Source organism: Papaver somniferum, chromosome 9 (assembly GCF_003573695.1).
Source record: "Papaver somniferum cultivar HN1 chromosome 9, ASM357369v1, whole genome shotgun sequence".
NCBI classification, from domain to species: Eukaryota; Viridiplantae; Streptophyta; class Magnoliopsida; order Ranunculales; family Papaveraceae; genus Papaver; species Papaver somniferum.
The window spans coordinates 198,145,461-198,155,982 of NC_039366.1; the positions used below are offsets into that span (position 1 = coordinate 198,145,461).

Below are 10,522 nucleotides of genomic sequence, written 5' to 3' on the forward strand. Positions count from 1 at the left end.
GACCGATTAAATTGGCTAGCCAAATTGAATGTCTGAGGTGATTTGCGGCAGTTATTGGCTGCCGTTGAATTCATTTAAGACCCACGTAGGCAGTGCGACCATCCATCTTTGGGAAGCTGCCAGGAACTGTTCGAGCAGGTTGAGGATGGGCCGATTGGTTACCATATGAGGGAGACGGACGATAATCATGATAGAACCTCATTCGCTGCCTAAAATCGGATTCGGGACGGTCGACTTGAATATCCAAGTTGGACGGCCGAGATTTTTTTGCGACAATAATGTGTTGCCGCTAACATAAGTTAGGGTTTTTTAAGCTGCGCATCCAACCTACTTTTAGCAATCGGTTTGAGGCTCTTCTTGCAGGATGGGAAGGCTCCGATTGGCTGAAATATGAGTGGGCCCATCGGTGTGTATGGTGGTGCTTGTCCGGTCGGGTCAGGGGACGACTAAGCTTGATAAACCGGCCAGTCAAATCATGCGGGCGTGATCTTTTTAAGACTGACATGGGCAGCCTATATTTATTTCGTGGATATATTTTTTTAAGGCGAAATGATACATTGGGTTGGCACTATTAGCGGACCTCGGACTCCCAACAGTAGCACAATAATCTGGCGAGGGCACATGTCATCATCATTCTGTCTACTTTAAAAATATGATGCACAAATAATTGATCACGTAAGATGTGGTGCAAAATATAAATATCACCATATATAATTTTGTGTATAATAACTTAAATCAACATGAATAATAACATAGATTTACCTAATTCATACTTTGTGGATATATTTTCTTTAAAGCGAAATGATGCATTGGTGTCGCATGGAATACTACACTTCTATCTCTTGACTGTCGCATAATAATCTGGTTAGAGCACATGTCATCATCATTTTGTATCTCCTTGGACCTTTTTTCAAGCAACAGCTCTGTAAAAGACACTTCTTGATTGCTACATACATTTTAGAGTGATGTAAACCAGTTAAGTGAGTGTATGTTTCAAAAGAAAATAATTACACTCCTCTTTGTCTGTGAATATAATCTTTGTCATAGTGATTATATAATCATCAACCTCATACTTTGTGGATATATTTTTTTAACCGAAATGATGCATCTGTTTCGCCAAGTAACCGCATTTCGGACTCCTAACTGTCGCAGAATAATATGGTTAGGGAACACGTCATCATTATTTTGTAGCTCCGTGGAATTTTGTCAAGAAACAGCTGTGGAAAATACACAACTTGATTGGTACATAAGTACATTTTAATGTGACGTAAACTACTTAAGTGAGTGGATGTTTCAAAAGAAAATAATTACAATCCTCTTCAGTTGTGGATTTAATCTTTATCATAGCGATTATGTAATCATAAACCTTATACTTTGTGGATATATTTTTTTAAGGAGAAATGATACATTGGTTTGGCACTGTAACCGGACCACGGACTCCCAACTATAGCACAATAATCTGGTGAAGGCACACGTCATCATCATTTTGTCTACTTTAAAATATGGTGCACAAACAATTGATCAAGTGAAATGTGATCCAAAATACAATTTCCACCGTATATAATTTTTTGTATTAACTTAAATCAACAAGAATAATAACATAGATTTACCTGATTCATACTTTGTGGACATATTTTCTTTAAAGCGAAATGATGCATTGGTGTCGCGGTGTTACCGCATCTTGATCTTTATATTGTCGCACAATAATCAGGTTAGAGCACACGTCATCATCATTTTGTATCTCCGTGGACTTTTGTCAAACAAAAGCTCTGTAAAAGACACATCTGGATTGGTAAATATATTTTAGAGTGACGTAAACTACTTAAGTGAGTGGATGTTTCAAAATAAAATAATTACACTCCTCGTTGGATGTGGATTTAATCTTTATCATAGCGATAATGTAACTTCTTACCACTGAACAAATATGATACGTAAGGAGTTATAATAATAAGTATACTAAAAGATACAGACATTTCAGGCTTTTAAGGTCCCAAAGACTACCACCAAACCATTTCTCATCTTTTTATTAAATTACAAATTTTTGTTGTGCTTCATTTTACAAAAAAAATGGCCATAAAATTGACTCCCTTCCTTGGAAATATATACTACCAAGCATAAAAAATAGAGCATATAGAATTAAGAGGATGTGGTGTTTACAAATCTCAATATGACATTATATCTCTTTCGTTGCACTTCTGTAACGTCTTTTATACTTTAAAATATGGTGCACAAACAATTTATCACGTGAAATGTGGTGCAAAATACAAATTTCACAGTATATTCATACTTTGTGGATATAATTTTTTAAAGCGAAATGATGCATTGGTTTCACAGTGTAATCAGACATTATTCCCTCAACCGTCGCACACAAATTTGGTGATGGAACACGTCGTCATCATTTTGTAGAACAAGTTGTACATGTTCTTCCTATTTTAATCACAAAGTATATATACACACAACTTATATGTTGATGTTATCTTAAGCACCATAATTACCAATGAAATCTCAATTTAATCATCTTTTGATAGAAAGTTACTAAATTTTATTCATACAACAAACACCACACTGTTGGTAACGTTACTTTTGATCTTAGTAAGTGAAGTGGAATTCTGTAAACATCCGTTCCAAGAATATCAATACAGATGACCCTAGGAGTTATCCTAGTTGGTCGTTTTGTATCTTGGTTAATTAAAAATATTTCTCACCTCATTTTGGACAGAATAGGTCAAGTGGGAAGATCTCGTGTTTTCCTCTTTGGATGTTTTTGTTTTTTGTTAACGAAAGAGTGACAGAGATGTAATTGATTTTATTTTAAATACAATTATTCAACAATATTTATAATGATAATGGAAGAATCATGATGATGAATATCATTAAACCGTATAGCATTTTGTGTATAGTAACTTAAATCAACATGAATAAGACCAGAGATTTACCTGATTCCGATACTATGCAGAAGCACGATTACATAAACCTCATACTTTGTGGATACATGATGTAGATTTTATATAACCAAAATTAATGATTAAATGAAATCTAGTTTATCCGCAAGCGTACAGGTCAATTGTAATATAGATAGCAAATGCGGTTCGTTCCCACAGGGAGTGAAAATACTACTGCCAACTAATACCAAGAATAACTAATTAACAAGATGATGTTTTAAAGAGTTTTCAGAAATTCGGAACAAAATGAAATAATAACAAGTCTAACAATGAATAAAATGGAAACGGGTTGTTAGGATTTTCGATTTTCACCAATTAATTATGCAAGCTCTACTAATCGTTAAAAATATATTTCATGATTTTTTCAAATACTGTTTCTCCGCTGTAAATTTCTTCGCTTCATGGGTAGTAATTTTAAAGAATTACTTATCAATCCTAAAGCATATCACGTCAAAGAATTTAACCCAAGCACGTCATATCAATTGAAAAGCATAAATAATCAAGAAAATCACATAAGCAATTAAATACCAAGCTATATGAAGAAAAACTACTAATCAATCAACTCATTATTTAGCATATAAATGTAGAGTATTCATAATAAAATTGGGTTCTACCTAAACCCTAACATGGTTCTAGCTAGCCATGGCTTTCTCAAAAGACATAAACGTATCAAAACGATTCACTAGATAACAAAAATGGAATAGAAAACAAAAAACTTCAAATCCTTGTAGACGGCGCCGCTGCCAGCCTCCTTTCTTTTCTCTTATTCTCCTTCTCTTCACGGCTCCCTGACCGCCTCCTCTTGTATGTTTCCTTTTCTTTTCTGTTCGTCGCCTCCGAACTCCCCTTTTTAGTTTCTTCTCGCATCCAATATATACTTATGCACTGTTGGGGAAAGTTCAGCTAAGCCCTAGCAACATTTGCCAAGGCCCAGTCCATTCGGGTCCTTTATCTCCAGCTTCCAAATTCCAACTTGATAAGTGCCAAATATTGTATATATTTGCACCTTTTTATTGGCATTTAACTCATCATTTGTGCACTAACGCTCCATTTTATCCCATATTCTGTGTTTTCGTTGTTTTCAAGAATAAATACTTTTCTCAACTAATTTTGCATTTTTAGGTACTAAATAAAGCCTGGTTAACTTGCGGAGCGAAAAGAGCAAAGACACGGGAGAAAGCCAACGAAAACTCTAGCGGAAAAGAAGTGGAGATTGTGGCATGGAAGACTCAAGGATAAAAATGGGCTTAACAAGGAATAATTTGTTCTTAAAGAAGAAGTGGGCTCAGAATTGTCCAAGCCCAAACCCATTTCCCAAACTCAAACCCATTTCCATATCCTAAAATCCAAGCCCAAACCCGCTTCTCTCCTTAGCCGTCAGATTGGATCCATTCCATCATCCAACGGTCGCTTCATCAGAGTACATCGAACTCTGAAGTCCCCGTCTAACATCATAGCACCAAACCCCGATCTTCGCCGTCAATTTTGATGTATCTCATCATCCAACGGTCGCTCCACATCCATTCCATCGCGTCGTTGGATCACTCTATCACCTTTTCATCCTACGCTTGTCATCACCGATCATCAAATTTTGATACACCCGCTCAACACCCTAGCACCAAATATCTTCTCCAAAAACCATCGACTTCTTCTCTCCTTCTTCTCCTATTCTTCTCAAATTTCTCCTTCTTCCACGACCATGGCAGAACTGCTCTCTGCCTCCACCTCGAGCTTCACCACTTCCACCTTCACCCGACATCCCAGAAACCAAAACCCATCACTCTAAACTCTATCTCTCTCACCTATATCTCATTCATCCTATGAGATAAATCTAAGAGAGCTAGGGTTTGAGTACCAGTCGATATGATCATCAGAGAGTATGGGAAAAGAATGAGAGGACGAGAAGGAAGCATGGGTCGAGCACAGGGGAGACAAATTCAGAGAATCAGTGAGTTCAATTTCCAATTTAAAAATTAGGGTTTAGGGTTTCTGAAAATTTGGGTATTTTGTAAAACTATAAAAGGGAAGTGTTAGGGATGTAGAAAGGATTCCTGGGTTAGCCAGAGCTCAACCCTAGGTGCTTGGGTTAGCCGAGTTACCACCAATTAGTGGTTATATGTAGTTTAATTTCTGTTTGAACTTCAATTTCAATGCAATTTTAATTCTCTGTTTGATTTTAAATTTCTGTTTTAATGTTCTAATTCCTCTTGCTAGGGTTGAGATGAAGCCCTAATTTGCTATTTGTTGTTCATGTTTTTGACAATAACCTTGTTATGCTTAATTGTTTAGGATGAAATTTAGTCTTAGGACTTCAACACTTAACTTTCACAGTGTATGTAATGCATCCATTGTAGTTAGAATTATTCTGTGTTGTAGAACTGCAACTCATGTTTAACAGCATATATGAACCTTTTGATTAGCTGTGCCTTGAAAAGACAGTTAATACTTAGGAGAATTACCTTAGTTGTGATTGAATCATCCATCTCAAATTGACCTTAGATATGCAGTGGATTGACATCCCTCTTATTATCAGTTATAAGGACAAGGTTAGTGTTAGGAGCAGAACAAGTAGTGTAAGTTAGTGGTGGAATCAAAGGCCCTAGTACTCTTCTCATCATTTACTCAATCTCCTTGTTTACATTTGTTGTTGTTTCCATTTGATCTCATTATTTCCCCCTTGCTACTGCTCACTCCTCACCGATCAGTGGTGTTCATAACACCAAAAAATCATATTTTCTCACTGTTTCATCATCACTTCCCCTTAGGAAGACCAGTTAACAAGCAAGCTTAGAAAAAATTAGCAAATATTCCTCCAAGTCCCTGTGGAACTGACATGTGCTTGCCCTGTGTTGCTTTAGACATTGTGCACTTGCAGTTAGATAAATATAGTGTTGTTTCCAGCCCTATCACAACTCAACTTCCAATTCCCTATAACTGGCTACAATTCAAGACACCATCTAACCATCACTTCCATTCTCTTCCGCCAATGCCTCAGTTCAACCAACTTAACTTCGCAGCATATTGTAATATAGCCAACTCCAGGACTTGTTGAAACTCATCACCCACTTTGCTTTAATTTCCAACTGGACCATTAATTCAGACCACCTCTATACTGTCGAGATACACCCATCTTCTTCCTTCTTGCAAATTCAGAATCCATCACCACTTGTACGAACTTCTCAGCAATGGAAGATGTCTTTTCTTCTTCTCTGATTCATTCACTGTTGTATGTACACTTCTCATCATCCTCCACGTATACATAAAGAGACACGTGGAAGGCATGTGAAGCGAGACATCGAAACATGATAGCAGGAATTTCATCAGAAGATGACATCGGTCAGCAGATCTGATGGTCAGGGACAGAGGACCACAGAGGTATGATGGCACAGAGGAGCACCAGATAATACCCCTTGGGTATTAACGCGCCCAATCCTAAGGAAGATCCCAGATCAACGGCCGAGAGGAAGTTTGGATGACACAGATGTGACCAGACAAAGAGAAACTTGTCTGACACGAGCAGACATCCATCTGCCCGCATTAAATACCAAAGAGATATACACGTGTCGATCAGCTCGTGGAAGAAGCGAGGATAACCCTTCGTGTTCAAGCTCAACCCGCGGCCTATACCGAAGACCTCTGCGTAATAGGCACAAAGCACAATAAGATAAGATTACAACGGCACTTCAGAGATGGGACCCACGTTCTCTCCCTATAAATACCCCTCTCCAATAAGAGAGAGGGGGAAGACCATTTTGGAGAGCAATTAGAGGAGAATATAAGAGAGAGAAATAGGAAGATTAAGTGATCCATTTACTTCCGCAGACCCATGTATATTCTAAAGTCATTCGACTATCTTTGTAACCATTCAGTACATAGTGAAACACCAAACCCCGTGGACGTAGGCCTTAGTGCCGAACCACGTAAATCTGTCTCATTTACATTTTTGCATCTTACATTCTGCATTATACTTCATATTTTTTATATTTGTACTTATTTCATGATTTATTTCCTTGCACGAGCATTCTTTGTGATAATATTCGACTAGACAATGACAAGCCCGAAGGCTTTGAGTCGATGAATCGATATAATCGTCCTATTACGTATACGATGTACGATTCTAGAATTAGGATGTGTGTGAGTACTGTTTGAGAATACTTGTTTGTGAACACTTGAATGGCCTCGTGATTTATGTGTTCATAATTTGGAGCTAGAAACAGGGACTCTGTCCCGATAAAAGATTTATCTTATCCTGTGATTTCACCTTAGAGCGCGCACTATGGTTGTGCCCTTTTTTGTGTTCAGCGTGCCTTAAAACCTTTTTTATTTTTTGGGTTCATGTTTTTCATTTTCACAAACACCATTTCAAAGCAGACAAACCCGCGGCTATCTATCACCGATTTGCACGTGAGGTGTTTTCTCCAATTAAGACTTAATAATCCAGATTCGTGAGTCCTCGTGACAGATCTTCCTTTTCAAGAGTTCTTTTTCAAAAGTAGTCTGAAAAAAAGATTCATGATCGTTTATTAAAATATTTGTATTTCAAAAACTAGACCCATGAAATCTTTGCATTTCTCTTCTATTAAGGGCCCTTGGGCAACTCATTTCCTTCTATTCCAATAGTCTTGCGGGTACGAATGGCGCTAACCCTATCCTCGTGGATATCTTTGGTTCTCCTTATTTATTTCCCTATGCAGGAAAGGAAACATGGAGAAGATACTAGAGGCAGGAAAAACCAAAGCCTCATCAAAGGAGACACCGAGGGTTACCTCGGTCATGACCCACTACACCAAATCCAAGTTTTTGTAATAGAAATAAAGTGTTAGGGAAAAATAAAAGCTAATTTCCCTAACTAAGAAAAATGGTTATGGATAAGCAGTTATATAATGTGTTAGTATTCTATCTAACTCTTTTAATCCATTAGGAAAATTAAATTGGCTAACACATTGTTTCCATTACAATATTTATCCTAACTATTTCGATTTTACACTTCATATTTACTTTGTAATGTAAATTTTGTGTTATTACCATTGCTAACTCTTTCTATTACTATTAAAATGACCACTAAAGAGATGACAAGTGTTTAGTTTTCCAAAATTCAGTAACACGTTTACTCCATTAGGAAATTGTTATATTTTATTAAAAAAAAGAGGCCCCTTCAGGTGATTCCGGGCAGGGATTTCACCTGTAAATGCCCAGTTCCGGTCACCTGAGAAAGCCAGGTTCCGATTACCTGAAATTCTCGGGCAGTATATTCTCAAATTCGAACTATGAAACTGCAAATTTATAATCATTCTTGTTTGTGAAATTACAATACATCCATATATTCATATTCATATCCAGTGAATTTATGTAACCATTCACTAAATTAGAAGGTTGATACACTAGGAAAATATAATGAACAACCTACTTCTATCAGTGTGATTCTATCTAAAGGTTACATCATGCATTAATAAATCAAAAGTACACTACATATGACCGCTCGGATGGTGGGTGTGCAACATTTGAGTCTCCATGTGATCCCTGCGTTCAAACATTAAATCTTTTATGCACAAGAATTTTTTCCTGAAAATAGCAGCAACAAACAGCTTGGTAATCAAACATGCAGCTAAGACTAATTTGCAGGGGCATAAGTACTCAAATTAATATACAAACTGAAATCTGGTACCTTAGATATCTGATAGAACCAGGAATTAGCATAGCAATTTGCAAGCCGTGGGATGATGTATTTCTGCATTAAAGACAACAAGGTTTGAGATATCAAGAATTCCTGAATTGTCAATATAAACAAGATAAATCTTTTAAATATGATATTCTGCGTAGACTGAGTAGTTGATTCGAATTAAAATAATGTATCTTACCTCCTGCCTTAAAATCTTAACAGACTCCCTTAAAGGATCAAAATATTTAGTAGAGTGCTGCAATCATTCATTCGCCAGCTTTTTAAGTGCACCTTGTCCTGCAGACGCACATGTTTTAGAGAGCCCAATATCTCGGATAAACTAAAACCAACTCACTATTAAAAGTAGAATGATCAGTTAGAAAATTGATACAGACTGCAGGAGCAACAAGAATTCCTTACCATTATTTGTAAATATCTGTGTTTTGACTCAATGACTATAAGCAAACACCAGCAGCTTCTTTAGATAATTCAGGAGCACCTATGTAACAAAAATGATCAGAACCCAAGCACATTATGCAGATATCTAGATAGTGAAGTTTGTACCCTATTGAAAGTAAGTAATCTAAGCGAGATAATTTAACTCACTCTTTCCTACAACTTTGAGCAACAAAGTAAATATATGTTGGGTAAATTGCTTCTTGCTTTGCATCCAGGTGAACAAGACCAGCAAGAGCCATCTCTCTTAGGACAGGTTGTACTGCCTCAAACCTCTCAGTATCCAAAAAAAATAGATAAATTATCATCAACACATCTAGAGTAGCATCACAGAACATATAACCATGAAGCATGATTGATGTTAACCTTAACTCGAGCTGCGGACGCAGGAAATGTAAGTCGCATTTATAGCTCAAAGTGGAACCATAAGCTCACCGTTTCTATCCGCGCTATTTAATTTAACAAGATAGCGCGAAAAATTTTCAGGTACATAACATAAAAAACAACAAGTAGTCAAAAACAGACACTTCAAGTCAAAACCAACCTCTCCGCTAATTGCAATATGTCCATATCAAATCCATCGACTGGGGATTAAATGATTTTGCATTGATGATGAGTAAAAAACCTTATCCCATGCATACATCCCAAAAGCCAGGTCTTCGTGACAGGTCTACACACAGAAAAAATGAAATTGCAACTTAACCAAATCCCTAATGCCAATAAACAACTAATGAAAACTAGTAATTATCCTAAAACAGAATGAAACAAAACGAAAACAAAACAAAGTTGCAACAACTATGTAAATTAACCAAGCAAGAGAAGCAATAATAATGTTCACTTACTGTAATGAAAAATAAGTAATTTCCCTAGATACAATCCATAAATTACTTGCTGCAAGTCCAGTCAATTTATTCACTAATTCCCCGCTTAATGATGCACTTCCAATATTCGTCTTCTCTGACCTAAAAAAATCCAAAATCCAAAATCCAAAAACCCAAGAAATCAAATTACAAAAGCGAAGACGAAAAATTGAAATTGAAACTAAAGATCTTCAATCAGTTTTATAATTGAATCAAACTTCATCCTCCAGTTAAATCTTCAATCGAAGATCCAGATTCAACAAATTGAAAATGCATAAAGATTGAACACAACTGTAACATAAAACTCAAAATTGAGCTAAACCCTATAATAAAAAGGGGTTGAAGAAATAGACGTTAGTAAATCAAATCAGTAATTTCGAATCATTAATCGATTTTTGAGACAAGAATCAAATTTTGTTAATCAGAGATCGGTCAAGGAAAATTTTGGTCCACACTACACACAAAATCGAAAGATTTCGAGTCACTAATCAATTTTTGAGACACTGATCTGATTTTGTTATAAACTCTGGATATTTCGTTGGATAACAACACAAACTTGTGTCTTCAAGACATTATCAGAATGAGATGCACTTGTCTAAACCAAA

General features: G+C 36.4%; 1 long non-coding RNA gene across 1 annotated transcript; it reads right to left on the reverse strand.

Moving 5' to 3' along the window:
* Window positions 1-8,369: 8,369 nt before the first annotated feature.
* On the reverse strand, window positions 8,370-8,887 carry LOC113309685. Its single transcript, XR_003340708.1, has 3 exons — window positions 8,801-8,887; window positions 8,608-8,670; window positions 8,370-8,462 (listed from the first exon to the last, which is right to left on the reverse strand). It is a non-coding gene; the product is annotated as an uncharacterized LOC113309685 (long non-coding RNA).
* Between the last annotated feature and the right edge of the window lie 1,635 nt (window positions 8,888-10,522).